This window comes from Cherax quadricarinatus, chromosome 55, assembly GCF_038502225.1.
Source record: "Cherax quadricarinatus isolate ZL_2023a chromosome 55, ASM3850222v1, whole genome shotgun sequence".
NCBI classification, from domain to species: domain Eukaryota; kingdom Metazoa; phylum Arthropoda; class Malacostraca; order Decapoda; family Parastacidae; genus Cherax; species Cherax quadricarinatus.
The window spans coordinates 19,873,930-19,892,604 of record NC_091346.1 but is presented as its reverse complement, the minus strand read 5'-3'; positions in this window follow the sequence as shown (position 1 = coordinate 19,892,604).

Sequence of the window (18,675 nt, the reverse complement as noted above, 5' to 3'; positions counted from 1 at the left end):
TCGAATATCGTAATTCAAAAATGACACAAGTCGAAAACGAATGTAACCCCACAAGGCGGAAGATGGCAATAAAGGACAAGCACAAAGTTTTTTTTATTAATCAAAATTAAGTACATCAGCAATGTACTTTCATTACCGTGTTCTATATTACAGCTCCGTAATTTCATTCACTAGACTTAAGGAGAGGGGGGAGGGGGTCAACTAACAAAGGATAACAATGAGGCAGGAATCAATGGAAGATAATAAAAATCAATAAAGAACCAGGGAAGATAAAAAGGAAAGAAAGAGATGGCTAACACAGACTAGAGGACTTTAATCTGTAAAAAGGAATGTAAACGCTATATTAGGGGTAAGAGACCTGGCTTGCTGGATACAACTGGTGTACTGCCCACAACAATGAGACACACGCTTTAAAACAATTCTCTATTGCAGCGAGAAACTGCGTATAGCTTTAACATGAAATTATAAATTTATTATAGAAACAGTTTACAATACTAACCAAAAGATGAATGAGACAGTCCCTGAAGGCTGAGGAACTGATTACCTCAAAATCCCTCTTTACGTCATCCATTATTTTCTCTATTGGACTGATGAAGCCACTGGCTGGCTAAACATTTCCACAACAGACACCAAAGTGCTACACAAGTGTACCATTCGATGACTATATAATTATAAGCTCAACGCACAAACGCTGCCCTAATAAAATTTTGTTCTGCATAGTAAGACAAAGATTTATTACAACGTGATACAATGTTTGTACAGAGATGAGTGACATTTGGCTGTGCAAACGGAAAACCCATAGTTATGCACATCATTTTGGTCAAGTACGTTATTTCTTCAGCCTTGTCTGGGGTGATAGTAGACCATGAGCCAGTGTGACCAACATGCTGGCTGTCCTTGTCCTTGGACCACTTCTCACACGCACAGATCCACTAATTATAACTGCTAACTCACAATCAGTTTACGCTCCAGATACCGAAATGGTCGGTGTCCTTTTACAAGAACAATTTATATATGGCCGAAAACTTTAACTTTTTTTTTTATGCTGTCAAGTGTTTTTGAAAAATCAGCACAAAGTTTCATATATGTCAGCTTACTAGTTCTGACAACTACAATTCATCAGCTTATTGACTCTGATAACAATTCACTAGCTTATTAGTCCTGATAATAACAATTTTTCAGCTTATTGGTTCTGACAACTTCAGTTCTTCAGCTTATTGGTTCTGACAACTTCAGTTTTTCAGCTTATTGGTTCTGACAACTTCGGTTTTTCAGCTTATTGGTTCTGACAATTTCAGTTCTTCAGCTTATTGGTTCTGGCAACTTCAGTTCTTCAGCTTACTGGTTCTGGCAACTTCAGTTCTTCAGCTTACTGGTTCTGGCAACTTCAGTTCTTCAGACAACTTCAATTCTTATTGGTTATGACAGCTTCATTCTTCAGCTTATTGGTTCTGACAACTTCAGTTCTTCAGCTTATTGGTTCTGGCAACTTCAGATCTTCAGCTTACTGGTTCTGGCAACTTCAGTTCTTCAGCTTACTGGTTCTGACAACTTCAGTTCTTCAGCTTATTGGTTCTGACAACTTCAGTTCTTATTGGTTATGACAGCTTCATTCTTCAGCTTATTGGTTCTGACAACTTCAGTTCTCCAGCTTATTGGTTCTGACAACTTCAGTTCTTCAGCTTATTGGTTCTGACAACTTCAGTTCTTCAGCTTATTGGTTCTGGCAACTTCAGATCTTCAGCTTACTGGTTCTGGCAACTTCAGTTCTTCAGCTTACTGGTTCTGACAACTTCAGTTCTTCAGCTAACTGGTTCTGACAGCTTCCGTTCTTCAGTTTACTGGTTCTGGCAACCTCATTTCTTCAGCTTATTATAAAGTTCTGACAACTTCAGTTTCAGTTCTACAGTTTGCTAGTTCTGACAACCTCAATAGAAATAAGTCCCTTTGCCTGGCTTTTTGGGTTACCCTAGGTAATCTACACATATACTGCTATGTATGATAATTTATGTAACCGTATTTATGTGTACCTGTACCTGAATAAACTTACTGGTTCTGACAGCTTTAATTCTTCCCCTTACAGGTTCAGACAACCTTAATTCTTCTTCATTGGTTCCGACAGCTTCAGTTCTCCAGCTTACTGGTTCTAACAACAATTCTAGGTGGGAGAGGCAGGGCGCCGACAGGTAGAGGAAAAGTACACAAAACATATGTATCTCAGTCATCTATGGCTTACTTCTAGTTATAATCCTGTATTACTATGGAAGACAAACGGTTCTCATGGATACATAAACACCACCAAAGGCTGCTCTAAAACGGAGTTTGTGTTCATTGTGCCAACGGCCCAGAAAAAGGACTCTGTAGGAAAGATCAAGTTGCAGGTGCTGGGAGAAGAACAACGTTGAGCACTCACATCACTGAGTCCACATGAAGGATGGGGTAGCTGATGGCACCATCAGCTACCCCATCCTTCATGTGACCTTCGACACACCTTGCAGCGGGTAAGACACATATGCAACGGTTAGTTAGGTAAGACACATATGCAACAGTTAGGTATCTTTATTGTGAAACGTTTCGCCTACACAGTAGGCTTCTTCAGTCAAGTACAGAAAAGTTGATAGAAGCAGAAGATACTTGAAGACGATGTAATCAGTCCATCACCCTTAAAGTTTTGAGGTGGTCAGTCCCTCAGTCTGGAGAAGAGCATTGTTCCATAGTATGAAACAATATGGAGAAGAAGTGACAGGATGGAGCTTTTATAGCGCCAAGAGGTGAGACGTAGGCCACTAGGAGAGGTAAGAACTCAGATGTTGAGAAGGCAGGTCCCTCTCAAATCCAGCCTCTCTCACTAGTGGAAGTTGTCGAAGTTGATTGCAGGTCTGTACCAAGATACCCTTGTGTTGCAGTGTCTGACAGATTGAACATTAAAATGGTATAAAATACCGACAGGTTGTTAGGTAAGACACATATGCAACAGTTAGGTATCTTTATTGTGAAACGTTTCGCCTACACAGTAGGCTTCTTCAGTCAAGTACAGAAAAGTTGATAGAAGCAGAAGATACTTGAAGACGATGTAATCAGTCCATCACCCTTAAAGTTTTGAGGTGGTCAGTCCCTCAGTCTGGAGAAGAGCATTGTTCCATAGTATGAAACAATATGGAGAAGAAGTGACAGGATGGAGCTTTTATAGCGCCAAGAGGTGAGACGTAGGCCACTAGGAGAGGTAAGAACTCAGATGTTGAGAAGGCAGGTCCCTCTCAAATCCAGCCTCTCTCACTAGTGGAAGTTGTCGAAGTTGATTGCAGGTCTGTACCAAGATACCCTTGTGTTGCAGTGTCTGACAGATTGAACATTAAAATGGTATAAAATACCGACAGGTTGTTAGGTAAGACACATATGCAACAGTTAGGTATCTTTATTGTGAAACGTTTCGCCTACACAGTAGGCTTCTTCAGTCAAGTACAGAAAAGTTGATAGAAGCAGAAGATAGTTGAAGACGATGTAATCAGTCCATCACCCTTAAAGTTTTGAGGTGGTCAGTCCCTCAGTCTGGAGAAGAGCATTGTTCCATAGTATGAAACAATATGGAGAAGAAGTGACAGGATGGAGCTTTTATAGCGCCAAGAGGTGAGACGTAGGCCACTAGGAGAGGTAAGAACTCAGATGTTGAGAAGGCAGGTCCCTCTCAAATCCAGCCTCTCTCACTAGTGGAAGTTGTCGAAGTTGATTGCAGGTCTGTACCAAGATACCCTTGTGTTGCAGTGTCTGACAGATTGAACATTAAAATGGTATAAAATACCGACAGGTTGTTAGGTAAGACACATATGCAACAGTTAGGTATCTTTATTGTGAAACGTTTCGCCTACACAGTAGGCTTCTTCAGTCAAGTACAGAAAAGTTGATAGAAGCAGAAGATACAAGGGTATCTTGGTACAGACCTGCAATCAACTTCGACAACTTCCACTAGTGAGAGAGGCTGGATTTGAGAGGGACCTGCCTTCTCAACATCTGAGTTCTTACCTCTCCTAGTGGCCTACGTCTCACCTCTTGGCGCTATAAAAGCTCCATCCTGTCACTTCTTCTCCATATTGTTTCATACTATGGAACAATGCTCTTCTCCAGACTGAGGGACTGACCACCTCAAAACTTTAAGGGTGATGGACTGATTACATCGTCTTCAAGTATCTTCTGCTTCTATCAACTTTTCTGTACTTGACTGAAGAAGCCTACTGTGTAGGCGAAACGTTTCACAATAAAGATACCTAACTGTTGCATATGTGTCTTACCTAACAACCTGTCGGTATTTTATACCATTTTAATGTTCAATCTGTCAGACACTGCAACACAAGGGTATCTTGGTACAGACCTGAAATCTACTTCGACAACTTCTACTAGTGAGAACTGCTGGATTTGAGAGGGACCTGACCTCCCAAAGTGACCTACGTCTCACCTCCTGGCGCTATATAAGGCTCCATCCTGTCCATTCAACTTCATATTGTTTCAGACTTTGGAACAATGCTCTTCTCCAGACTGAGGGACTGACCACCTCAAAACTTTAAGGGTGATGGACTGATTACATCGTCTTCAAGTCTCTTCTGCTTCTATCAACTTTTCTGTACTCGACTGAAGAAGCCTACTGTGTAGGCGAAACGTTTCAAAATAAAGATACCTAACCGTTGCATATGTCTTACCTAACAACCTGTCGGTATTTTATACCATTTTAATGTTCACACCTTGCAGCGCCTACACCGTGGTGCCATCAACTACCCCATCCTTCATGTGACCTTCGACACACCTTGCAGCGCTACACCGTGGTGCCATCAGCTACCCCACCCCTCATGTGACCTTCGACACACCTTGCAGCGCCTACACCGTGGTGCCGACATCAGTGAATGGATCATCTTATGACAAAAATCAGTCAGTTTTTTCAATGACGCGGTCCAACTGTCAGTGACGGCTGGAGGACACATTGACACATTAAGGAGCACACGAAACAACTTTATTATTATTATTATTATTATTATTATTTGATATAGCTCCTGGGGAGCGGGAAGTAATCAAGATTGATCCAGGTAAGGGTAGCTCCAGTACATCATATGAAGAGCTGATAAATATCAAAGCATTCCCCATGAGATTATTTACTCTGCTGGAGAGCAACCCTAGTAATGCACGAGGAAGAAGGTGAGGACTCGAGCACTGACTGGAGTATGACTTCAACATGCACAGTGTAGGATGTGTCATACAGAACACTGACTGGAGCATGACTTGAACAATAACAGTGTAGGATGTGTCATACAGAACACTGACTGGAGTATGACTTGAACAAGCACAGTGTAGGATGTGTCATACAGAGCACTGGCTGGAGTTTGACTTGAACAAGCACAGTGTAGGATGTCATACAGAGCACTGGCTGGAGTTTGACTTGAACAAGCACAGTGTAGGATGTCATACAGAGCACTGGCTGGAGTTTGACTTGAACAAGCACAGTGTAGGATGTGTCATACAGAGCAATGGCTGGAGTTTGACTTGAACAAGCACAGTGTAGGATGTGTCATACAGAACACTGACTGGAGTTTGACTTGAACAAGCACAGTGTAGGATGTCATACAGAACACTGACTGGAGTTTGACTTGAACAAGCACAGTGTAGGATGTGTCATACAGAACACTGACTGGAGTTTGACTTGAACAAGCACAGTGTAGGATGTCATACAGAACACTGACTGGAGTTTGACTTGAACAAGCACAGTGTAGGATGTGTCATACAGAACACTGACTGGAGTTTGACTTGAACAAGCACAGTGTAGGATGTCATACAGAGCACTGGCTGGAGTTTGACTTGAACAAGCACAGTGTAGGATGTCATACAGAACACTGACTGGAGTTTGACTTGAACAAGCACAGTGTAGGATGTGTCATACAGAACACTGACTGGAGTTTGACTTGAACAAGCACAGTGTAGGATGTGTCATACAGAACACTGACTGGAGTTTGACTTGAACAAGCACAGTGTAGGATGTGTCATACAGAGCACTGACTGGAGTTTGACTTGAACAAGCACAGTGTAGGATGTCATACAGAGCACTGGCTGGAGTATGACTTGAACAAACAGTGTAGGATGTCATACAGAGAGCATGACTTGAACTGTCATACAGAGATCATGACTTGAACAAGCAGTGTAGGATGTCATACAGAGATCATGACTTGAACAAGTACAGTGTAGGATGTGTCATACAGAGCATTGGCTGGCTGCTACAACCTTTGAGTATAATCTCTCTCTGGAGGGCATGTTCAGCGATCCCTCCCTCAGCCCAGCCTTCACACCCTCCACCACTCCAACATCGCCTCGCTCTCCAACACAACTACATCACGAGACAACTCACTCACTACCTTTCCCTCTCTCTCCACTGCAAACAGGTAGTGTTTAATTCCTTAACGATGCGAGACACCTGAAGACCCCGTACGCCTAGCATTGAACAGATAAAGAATAAAAAAAAATTATACCGTGACTGGACCGATACACAAATAACCCGCACTTAGGAGCAAACTCTTGACGACGTTTTGGTCCCACCTGGACCATTAACTAGTCACACAGAGTTAGTTTAATATGTTTATTATGCACCCCATACCCATCCTGTGGGCGGTAGTCAAAAGATTACAGAGGTACATAATTGGTCCAGGGACTGGACTCCAAAGTTTTGATAGCTGAGCAAGTTACAAAGGTAATGAACTAGATCTGGTCATAATCATGACCAAGTTACAAATGTAATGAGCTCCAGGTTGAGCTGGTCACACTCATGAATAATTGCAAAGGTAATGAATCATAAACACATTAATCATGAGAATTTACAAAGGTAATGAGCTCCAGGTAGAGCTGGTCACAATCATGACAAGTTTCAAAGGTAATGAATGATAAACACGTTATGACATGATCACAATCATAGACAAATTACAGAGTAATGAGCAGTTAACAAACATAGTAGGGAATTCATCCATTGCCCCAACAAATGTTGCTAGGTGCCTGTCTCTCCTCGGCAGACATCCATTGCAAACAGCAGCAAGTTGCCCAGGGATCTGCTGCTTGCACGAGCACCATCGACCCTCCCCAAGAGGTCCAAGAAGCCAGTGACTCCGTTAGCAGCCCGATGGAGAGCTGTCCTAGGGACATGTCAGCGTCCTGGTGGACGCCAAGTTGATTGAAGATCCCAGGCCCTCGTGTGCACGGATGTTGAAGCTTGAGGAACTGAGTACACACTGCCTGTGGCACACCTGGCAGCTGCCTCGAGGTCGAACTCCACGATGCTGTCCCACAGAGAAGTGTGAAGGGTTGAATGACTGATTCATCAGGAAATGCGTCCCGACACGAGTCTTAATCTTAAGATGGCCCATCTGAGGATCTCGAAGATGTCTTGTACAATCTGAGGTTGATAGCTGGTCTATGGCCGTGATCAGTCTTGTTGTAGTCCCTGTGTTTCGCTGTAAAAAAAAAAATGCACTACGTTGAGATGAGGACATCAGTCCCTCCATGATTATCTCCTGTGTAAGGTGGTCGGGTATATTTGCTAATAAGTACATGAACTCTGTTTTGTCCATAATGCATATATTCAAGCTCTTCAAAACAGTTCTGAATATTACGAGCCTGGCCCATGGCCGGGCTCAGTAGAGAAACTCTCGAAACTCTTCAAAGGTATATATCTATTTGTTTTCTGCCGAGTCTATCATGATGGTCGCATATGACCTCAGCGAAGGACGTAACTGTCGACATCATTTGATGGCTCAGGGGTATTATGGAATGGTTTGCTCTGTTATCTTTGGCTACAGTGCTCTTCACTGGTGACAGTTACGGTGTTAGGGATGACGCGTTGGCAGTAGTCTGTTCCTGCGGCATGGGCCTGTTGATTGCTGCCGTGGGGTGGGAGTCTAAGATTCATATTAGGAATGTTGTGTATAAGGGATGCTTCAACAAGAGGGCGTCTGTGAACAGTATATGAAGCATACCTGAAGTAGACAGTCTTGGCAGAGGACCGTGATCTCTAACAGACCCTTTGAGTGGTCGACAGGCTTTAAACCGTATTAAACTACCAATCTCAACCAAATCACACTGTTTTTGTTAGTTAATGCTATTTTAAATCTACATAATATGCATAACCATAACATCTACGTGTCCTCAACAGCGCTTCGTCCTGAGGCCGAACACCTCACGAGGTAAGATGTTTGGGCAAGCCTCCTAGCAACTGCAAGTTCAAGATCAAGAGAGTATAGGTTAAACCCCAATGGGGCGAGCGGGGAAGACGGGACAGGCAAAAAATAGCGTTAGAGGAGTGTCCTTAGGCGATCGTGGGACAGACTTAAGAATCAGGAATAGCAGGCTCAGTTGCGATGGTCTTGTGGAAGTTGGATGTCTACAGACTTGGCAAGCTGGCAGCAGGTTATGTCGCAGGACAGGGCAGGCCGGGAAGAACATCAAAGGGTAGCATACTGGTGGTGTTGTATGACGCGATTAGGGTGGTAGGTTTGTAGAAGAGCCATTCTCAAATTTCTTGAAGCTGCTTCTGGAGAGGTAGTAAAGTTTTGTCTTTTTTCCAAGGTGAATCGAAGAGGCTTTGAGGAATTCCAAAACTTGGGTGAGTGTGAAGTTTACCTGAAGTTTACCTGGAGAGAGTTCCGGGGGTCAACGCCCCCGCGGCCCGGTCTGAGACCAGGCCTCCTGGTGGATCAGAGCCTGATCAACCAGGCTGTTGCTGCTGGCTGCACGCAAACCAACATACGAGCCACAGCCCGGCTGATCCGGAACTGACTTTAGGTGCTTGTCCAGTGCCAGCTTGAAGACTGCCAGGGGTCTGTTGGTAATCCCCCTTATGTGTGCTGGGAGGCAGTTGAACAGTCTCGGGCCCCTGACACTTATTGTATGGTCTCTTAACGTGCTAGTGACACCCCTGCTTTTCATTGGGGGGATGGTGCATCGTCTGCCAAGTCTTTTGCTTTCGTAATGAGTGATTTTCGTGTGCAAGTTCGGTACTAGTCCCTCTAGGATTTTCCAGGTGTATATAATCATGTATCTCTCCCTCCTGCGTTCCAGGGAATACAGGTTTAGGAACCTCAAGCGCTCCCAATAATTGAGGTGTTTTATCTCCGTTATGCGCGCCGTGAAAGTTCTCTGTACATTTTCTAGGTCGGCAATTTCACCTGCCTTGAAAGGTGCTGTTAGTGTGCAGCAATATTCCAGCCTAGATAGAACAAGTGACCTGAAGAGTGTCATCATGGGCTTGGCCTCCCTAGTTTTGAAGGTTCTCATTATCCATCCTGTCATTTTTCTAGCAGATGCGATTGATACAATGTTATGGTCCTTGAAGGTGAGATCCTCCGACATGATCACTCCCAGGTCTTTGACGTTGGTGTTTCGCTCTATTTTGTGGCCAGAATTTGTTTTGTACTCTGATGAAGATTTAATTTCCTCATGTTTACCATATCTGAGTAACTGAAATTTCTCATCGTTGAACTTCATATTGTTTTCTGCAGCCCACTGAAAGATTTGGTTGATGTCTGCCTGGAGCTTTGCAGTGTCTGCAATGGAAGACACTGTCATGCAGATTCGGGTGTCATCTGCAAAGGAAGACACGGTGCTGTGGCTGACATCCTTGTCTATGTCGGATATAAGGATGAGGAACAAGATGGGAGCGAGTACTGTGCCTTGTGGAACAGAGCTTTTCACCGTAGCTGCCTCGGACTTTACTCTGTTGACGACTACTCTCTGTGTTCTGTTAGTGAGGAAATTATAGATCCATCGACCGACTTTTCCTGTTATTCCTTTAGCACGCATTTTGTGCGCTATTACGCCATGGTCACACTTGTCGAAGGCTTTTGCAAAGTCTGTATATATTACATCTGCATTCTTTTTGTCTTCTAGTGCATTTAGGACCTTGTCGTAGTGGTCCAATAGTTGAGACAGACAGGAGCGACCTGTTCTAAACCCATGTTGCCCTGGGTTGTGTAACTGATGGGTTTCTAGATGCGTGGTGATCTTGCTTCTTAGGACCCTTTCAAAGATTTTTATGATATGGGATGTTAGTGCTATTGGTCTGTAGTTCTTTGCTGTTGCTTTACTGCCCCCTTTGTGGAGTGGGGCTATGTCTGTTGTTTTTAGTAACTGTGGGACGACCCCCGTGTCCATGCTCCCTCTCCATAGGATGGAAAAGGCTCGTGATAGGGGCTTCTTGCAGTTCTTGATGAACACAGAGTTCCATGACTCTGGCCCTGGGGCAGAGTGCATGGGCATGTCATTTATCGCCTGTTCGAAGTCATTTGGCGTCAGGATAACATCGGATAGGCTTGTGTTAATCAAATTTTGTGGCTCTCTCATAAAAAATTCATTTTGATCTTCGACTCTCAGTCTGGTTAGCGGCTTGCTAAAAACTGAGTCATATTGGGACTTGAGTAGCTCACTCATTTCCTTGCTGTCATCTGTGTAGGACCCATCTTGTTTAAGTAGGGGCCCAATACTGGACGTTGTTCTCGATTTTGATTTGGCATAGGAGAAGAAATACTTTGGGTTTCTTTCGATTTCATTTATGGCTTTTAGTTCTTCCCGCGATTCCTGACTCCTAAAGGATTCTTTTAGCTTAAGTTCGATGCTTGCTATTTCTCTGACCAGTGTCTCCCTACGCATTTCAGATATATTGACCTCTTTTAGCCGCTCTGTTATTCTTTTCCATCGCCTGTAAAGGGAGCGCCTGTCTCTTTCTGTTTTACATCTACTCCTCCTTTTTCTTAGAGGAATAAGCCTTGTGCATACATCGAGTGCCACCGAGTTAATCTGTTCTAGGCATAAGTTGGGGTCTGTGTTGCTTAGTATATCTTCCCAGCTTATATCGGTTAGGACTTGGTTTACTTGGTCCCACTTTATGTTTTTGTTATTGAAGTTGAATTTGGTGAATGCTCCCTCGTGACTAATCTCATTATGTCGGTCTGGGGCTCCGCGCATACATGACTGAACCTCAATTATGTTGTGATCTGAGTATATTGTTTTTGATATGGTGATATTTCTTATCAGATCATCATTGTTAGTGAAGATGAGGTCTAGTGTATTCTCCAGTCTAGTAGGCTCTATTATTTGCTGGTTTAAATTGAATTTTGTGCAGAGATTTAAAAGCTCGCGTGAGTGTGAGTTTTCATCAGAGCTGCCTCCTGGTGTTATTACTGCAACAATATTATTTGCTATATTCCTCCATTTTAGGTGCCTTAAGTTGAAATCCCCCAGGAGCAAGAGGTTGGGTGCAGGAGCTGGAAGGTTTTCCAGACAGTGGTCAATTTTTAACAGCTGTTCCTGGAATTGCTGGGATGTTGCATCCGGAGGCTTGTAGACTATCACAATGACTAGGTTTTGGTTCTCGACCTTTACTGCTAAAACTTCCACTACATCATTTGAGGCATTTAGCAGTTCTGTGCAAACAAGTGACTGCAATGTACAGGCCAACCCCCCCCCCCTCCCCTTTTGCCTGTTCACTCTGTCACATCTGTATAGGTTGTAACCTGGGATCCATATTTCGTTGTCCAAGTGATCCTTTATGTGGGTCTCAGTGAAAGCCGCGAACATTGCCTTTGCCTCTGCAAGCAGTCCACGGATGAAAGGTATTTTGTTGTTTGTTGCTGGCTTTAGACCCTGTATATTTGCAAAGAAGAATGTTATCGGACTGGTGGTATTGTTGGTATTGATGAGGTTGTTCGCAGGAAAACATGAGTTAATGCATCAGGCCTCTGTAGAGTTCAGTGCAGGTCATGGTGTCAGTGTTTGATGGAGCTGTGTGGAATGTAAGGTTTTCCCATGTTGGTGTACTTGAGTCGTCAATATCGTCATCGTCTGACGTGACCCATTCTGGGAGAGGACCTATTAAGCTGTAAGCTACGCTAATTTGTTTCCCTGGGTTACTAATTTGAAGAAAAGTGGTTTTGTTCTCAAGATAAAAGAACTTCAATGGAAATAAGTCAATATGTCTGACTTTTTTTTGTGTTTTCCCTGGTATTTTACACGTTACTATGTATGATAATTTGTGAATATGTATTTATATGTAACTGTACCTAAATAAACTTACTTATTGCAGGTAAGGGTAGAAACAATGGGCGTGTTTCCTTACACCGGTTGTCCATGTTCCCCATCAGTATAATGGGTGTCTGGGTGTTAGTGGACTGGTGTGGGTCGCATCCTGGGACAAATTTGACCTAATTTGCCCGAAATGTTCAGCATAACAAGCGGCTTTCTATATAGTAGTATGTCATTGATGTCAGCTAGGCCTGTATACGTTGTATATGTACTTGTAGAAATAAAAGATATTATTATTATTGTGCTGCTTACGGTACAGCAAACTTTTATCGAAGTATCCCCTAATATTGTGATGGTGGTGCTCTCTCACTCTCTCTCGGACACAAGTCACAAGAGAAAATGTATGTCCTTGAATATGCATAACGATAACTTAGACAATAATACGTCCATAACACTTGCTACCGTCGCTACCGCAGAAATGAATTAATGACATTTAATATGCTTTCTTAAAACCGCACACTATAAACCGGTTTATATGCGGTTGATATTAATTATCAAAGGACATTAACTCAGTAAATTAAGTGGTCAAAATCAGCTAAAACACACTCATACACACACTAATACATAACTGAGCCCTGCTTATATAGTATTTTAATTTGGTAGAGAAACGGTATGAACTGATTCTGTAACAACAACACACTTTGTTGCGTTATTCTTTGACATACCTATATAATGTATTATTTATGAATGTTTAGAGAATTTTATTCAGACTATTTTTAAATTAATTCCTAAGGGTTAGTAACCCAGGATCACCCAATAAGGCCACTCAATGTGGCTTATTGAATGCAACATTTACATGCCCTCAGAAGTACGCAGGTAATTTTTTTTTGTAATAGTTTACAAATGGTGTTACAAATATGTATACAATTATTTTTAGAGCACGTATATAGATATACAAGGTAGTACATTATGCAGACTGAACACTGACATCCAGTACATATCTAAGACAATTTCTAAAACGGTAGACATCTTTTCAAAAATACGTTACTAAGTCCCAATATGACTCAGTTTTTAGCAAGCCGCTAACCAGACTGAGAGTCGAAGATCAAAATGAATTTTTTATGAGAGAGCCACAAAATTTGATTAACACAAGCCTATCCGATGTTATCCTGACGCCAAATGACTTCGAACAGGCGATAAATGACATGCCCATGCACTCTGCCCCAGGGCCAGACTCATGGAACTCTGTGTTCATCAAGAACTGCAAGAAGCCCCTATCACGAGCCTTTTCCATCCTATGGAGAGGGAGCATGGACACGGGGGTCGTCCCTCAGTTACTAAAAACAACAGACATAGCCCCACTCCACAAAGGGGGCAGTAAAGCAACAGCAAAGAACTACAGACCAATAGCACTAACATCCCATATCATAAAAATCTTTGAAAGGGTCCTAAGAAGCAAGATCACCACCCATCTAGAAACCCATCAGTTACACAACACAGGGCAACATGGGTTTAGAACAGGTCGCTCCTGTCTGTCTCAACTACTGGATCACTACGACAAGGTCCTAAATGCACTAGAAGACAAAAAGAATGCAGATGTAATATATACAGACTTTGCAAAAGCCTTCGACAAGTGTGACCATGGCGTAATAGCGCACAAAATGCGCGCTAAAGGAATAACAGGAAAAGTCGGTCGATGGATCTATAATTTCCTCACTAACAGAACACAGAGAGTAGTCGTCAACAGAGTAAAGTCCGAGGCAGCTACGGTGAAAAGCTGTTCCACAAGGCACAGTACTCGCTCCCATCTTGTTCCTCATCCTTATATCCGACATAGACAAGGATGTCAGCCACAGCACCGTGTCTTCCTTTGCAGATGACACCCGAATCTGCATGACAGTGTCTTCCATTGCAGACACTGCAAGGCTCCAGGCGGACATCAACCAAATCTTTCAGTGGGCTGCAGAAAACAATATGAAGTTCAACGATGAGAAATTTCAATTACTCAGATATGGTAAACATGAGGAAATTAAATCTTCATCAGAGTACAAAACAAATTCTGGCCACAAAATAGAGCGAAACACCAACGTCAAAGACCTGGGAGTGATTATGTCGGAGGATCTCACCTTCAAGGACCATAACATTGTATCAATCGCATCTGCTAGAAAAATGACAGGATGGATAATGAGAACCTTCAAAACTAGGGAGGCCAAGCCTATGATGACACTCTTCAGGTCACTTGTTCTATCTAGGCTGGAATATTGCTGCACACTAACAGCACCTTTCAAGGCAGGTGAAATTGCCGACCTAGAAAATGTACAGAGAACTTTCACGGCGCGCATAACGGAGATAAAACACCTCAATTATTGGGAGCGCTTGAGGTTCCTAAACCTGTATTCCCTGGAACGCAGGAGGGAGAGATACATGATTATATACACCTGGAAAATCCTAGAGGGACTAGTACCGAACTTGCACACGAAAATCACTCACTACGAAAGCAAAAGACTTGGCAGACGATGCAACATCCCCCCAATGAAAAGCAGGGGTGTCACTAGCACGTTAAGAGACCATACAATAAGTGTCAGGGGCCCGAGACTGTTCAACTGCCTCCCAGCACACATAAGGGGGATTACCAACAGACCCCTGGCAGTCTTCAAGCTGGCACTGGACAAGCACCTAAAGTCAGTTCCTGATCAGCCGGGCTGTGGCTCGTACGTTGGTTTGCGTGCAGCCAGCAGCAACAGCCTGGTTGATCAGGCTCTGATCCACCAGGAGGCCTGGTCACAGACCGGGCCGCGGGGGCGTTGACCCCCGAAACTCTCTCCAGGTAAACTCCAGGTATGCTCCTCTTCCTATTACTACTACTGATACTATTACTATTACTACTCATACTACTATTATTACCACTACTGATATATACAGATTTTGCAAAAGCCTTCGACAAGTGTGACCATGGCGTAATAGCGCACAAAATGCGTGCTAAAGGAATAACAGGAAAAGTAAAAGGACACAAGTGCAACTAATGTGACATTTATTGTGGCAACGTTTCGCTCTCCAGGAGCTTTATCAAGCCATTACCTGACATTTATTGTGGCAACGTTTCGCTCTCCAGGAGCTTTATCAAGCCATTGTTGGGTTGGTGCTGCTTAAGTATCATGTATGCCAATGTTTTTGAAATTTTGTAGTTTCCAGTGTTGCGTTCTATAGTGTCGGTGACGGCGATTAGTGAGGCTTCTAAGCACCGTCGGCATCTGAGGTCTGGTTCGGTGAGAACGAGTTGTGCCTCGTTCCAGTTCATCAAATGCCCCGTGGAGTCTCTGTGGAGGACACATGCGTACCTTACATCGTCTCTGTTAGAGGCATTTCGATGCTCATTCAGGCGGACTGCAAGATCTCTGCCTGTCTCGCCTACATATTTCTTGGGACAGAACCCACAGGGTATAGTGTAGACGCCTGCTGTAGAAGTTAGAGGTGTGGGGTTGCGTTTTGTAGTGAGGTCTTTGACAGAGGATGTGTTTATGGTGGAAACGTTGATGTTACTCATAGCAAGTGCCCGGCGAGTATTCGTGGCTATGAGTAACATCAACGTTTCCACCATAAACACATCCTCTGTCAAAGACCACTACGAAACGCAGCCCCACACCTCTAACTTCTACAGCAGGCGTCTACACTATACCCTGTGGGTTCTGTCCCAAGAAATATGTAGGCGAGACAGGCAGAGATCTTGCAGTCCGCCTGAATGAGCATCGAAATGCCTCTAACAGAGACGATGTAAGGTACGCATGTGTCCTCCACAGAGACTCCACGGGGCATTTGATGAACTGGAACGAGGCACAACTCGTTCTCACCGAACCAGACCTCAGATGCCGACGGTGCCTAGAAGCCTCACTAATCGCCGTCACCGACACTATAGAACGCAACACTGGAAACTACAAAATTTCAAAAACATTGGCATACATGATACTTAAGCAGCACCAACCCAACAACACAGGAGTCACATGATTTCATCGTCTACCCGTCCTCATAGGCAGAGGTTGTTTTGATAAGGACCTGCCTCGCATGGGCTAGTAGGCCTTCTACAGTGTTCCTCCATTCTTATGTTCTTATGACATTCCTCAGGTCATGTGCGTCACATGTCACTCTCCGCCTATATATATAATGTCATTCTACCTCTGTATGTTAGAAGTGATCAAGGTCCCAGGACCGAAACGTTTTCTAATAAATATGTTATAGTGTTTGCTTACGTGTCTTTCTAAACCAACTTGTCGGTATTTATTACCAAGGTTTATACCAATTTCCTCTTTAACAGAACACAGAGAGTAGTCGTCAACAGAGTAAAGTCCGAGGCAGCTACGGTGAAAAGCTCTGTTCCACAAGGCACAGTACTCGCTCCCATCTTGTTCCTCATCCTCATATCCGACATAGACAAGGATGTCAGCCACAGCACCGTGTCTTCCTTTGCAGATGGCACCCGAATCTGCATGACAGTGTCTTCCATTGCAGACAATGCAAGGCTCCAGGCGGACATCAACCAAATCTTTGAGTGGGCTGCAGAAAACAATGTGAAATTCAACGATGAGAAATTTCAATTACTCAGATATGGTAAACACGAGGAAATTAAATCTACATCAGAGTACAAAACAAATTCTGGCCACAAAATAGAGCGAAACACCAACGTCAAAGACCTGGGAGTGATCATGTCGGAGGATCTCACCTTCAAGGGCCATAACATTGTATCAATCGCATCTGCTAGAAAAATGACAGGATGGATAATGAGAACCTTCAAAACTAGGGAGGCCAAGCCCATGATAACACTCTTCAGGTCACTTGTTCTATCTAGGCTGGAATATTGTTGCACACTAACAGCACCTTTCAAGGCAGGTGAAATTGCTGACCTAGAAAATGTACAGAGAACCTTCACGGCGCGCATAACGGAGATAAAACACCTCATTTACTGGGAGCGCTTGAGGTTTCTAAACCTGTATTCCCTGGAACGCAGGCGGGAGAGATACATGATTATATACACCTGGAAAATCCTAGAGGGACTAGTACCGAACTTGCACACGAAAATCACTCACTACGAAAGCAAAAGACTTGGCAGACGATGCAACATCCCCCCAATGTAAAGCAGGGGTGTCACTAGCACGTTAAGATACCATACAATAAGTGTCAGGGGCCCGAGACTGTTCAACTGCCTCCCAGCATACATAAGGGGGATTACCAACAGACCCCTGGCAGTCTTCAAGCTGGCACTGGACAAGGACCTAAAGTCGGTTCCTGACCAGCTGGGCTGTGGCTCGTACGTTGGTTTGCGTGCAGCCAGCAGTAACAGCCTGGTTGATCAGGCTCTGATCCACCAGGAGGCCTGGTCACAGACCGGGCCGCGGGGCGTTGACCCCCGGAACTCTCTCCAGGTAAACTCCAGGTAAACTACTACTGATAGCATTACTACCACTACTGATACTACTACTATTACTGCTACTGATACTATTACTTCCACTACTGATATTACTACTCTTACTACTACTACTATTACTGCTACTGATACTACTACTCCTACTCCTGATATTTCTGCAACCACTAATACTATTACTACTGCTGCTGATATTACTACTACTACTACTTACACTGGTACTACAGCTACTGCTACCACCACTACGGCTACTGTTGTTGTTGCTGCTGCTGCCGCTACTGCTACTATTATTGCTTCTGCTATTGTTACTACTACTACTATTCCTGCTGCTGCTAATACTGCTACTACTGTTACTCCTACTAATACTACTATTATTACTGCTACTACTAGTATTACTACTACTGCTGCTACTCTATTCTTACTCTTATTGATCCTCCACGTGAAACAAGGGCAATATTAGACCTCTGTCCATGATAAAGTTGTTAGCTGGAAAAAAAGTAAATTACTGTGCGAGGTATTGGAACATGGTCTTCCTGGAGACACGAGGTCAGGATAAACACAGTACCAGGGGAATATGAACACGAAGCCAAGGCAAAAGGTGATCATCTTTATAGAGAAGAGGGATGATAAGGAAAATCAACATTAAAGATTAAAATAAGACAAGCTGAGGATGATTATTATTATTATTAATTATTATATTTGATACGCTGGAGAGGGTAGCTCCAGTTTACTGAATCAAGAATTCTTTACCAACATCAAGGCACCTTTTACCCTCCTGAAGTGGTTGCAGAGAGGGAGTGCTTACACAATATTTCACCAACATACATAAGAGGGATTACCAAGTGACCCTTGGCTGTCTTCAAGAAGACGCTGGACTGGCACCTAAAATCTGTACTTGACTTGCAGGGCTGTGGCTTGTACGTCGGTCTACGTGCGGCCAGCAGTAACAGCCTCGATGATCAGGCCTTGATCCATCACGAGGCCTGGTCATGGACCGGGCCGCGGGGGCGTTGACCCCCGAAAACCCCTCCAAGTATATTCCAGGTATCCCCCCCTGTAACTGATGGGGAGGGAGGGAGGAAGAAAGAGGAGGAAGTGGAGGAAGAGGAAGAGGAGGAGGAGGAGGAGGAAAGGAGAATGGCGTCGAGCAATAATAATAATAATAATAATAATAATAATAATAATAAGAAGAAGAAGAAGAAGAAGAAGAAGAAGAAGAAGAAGAA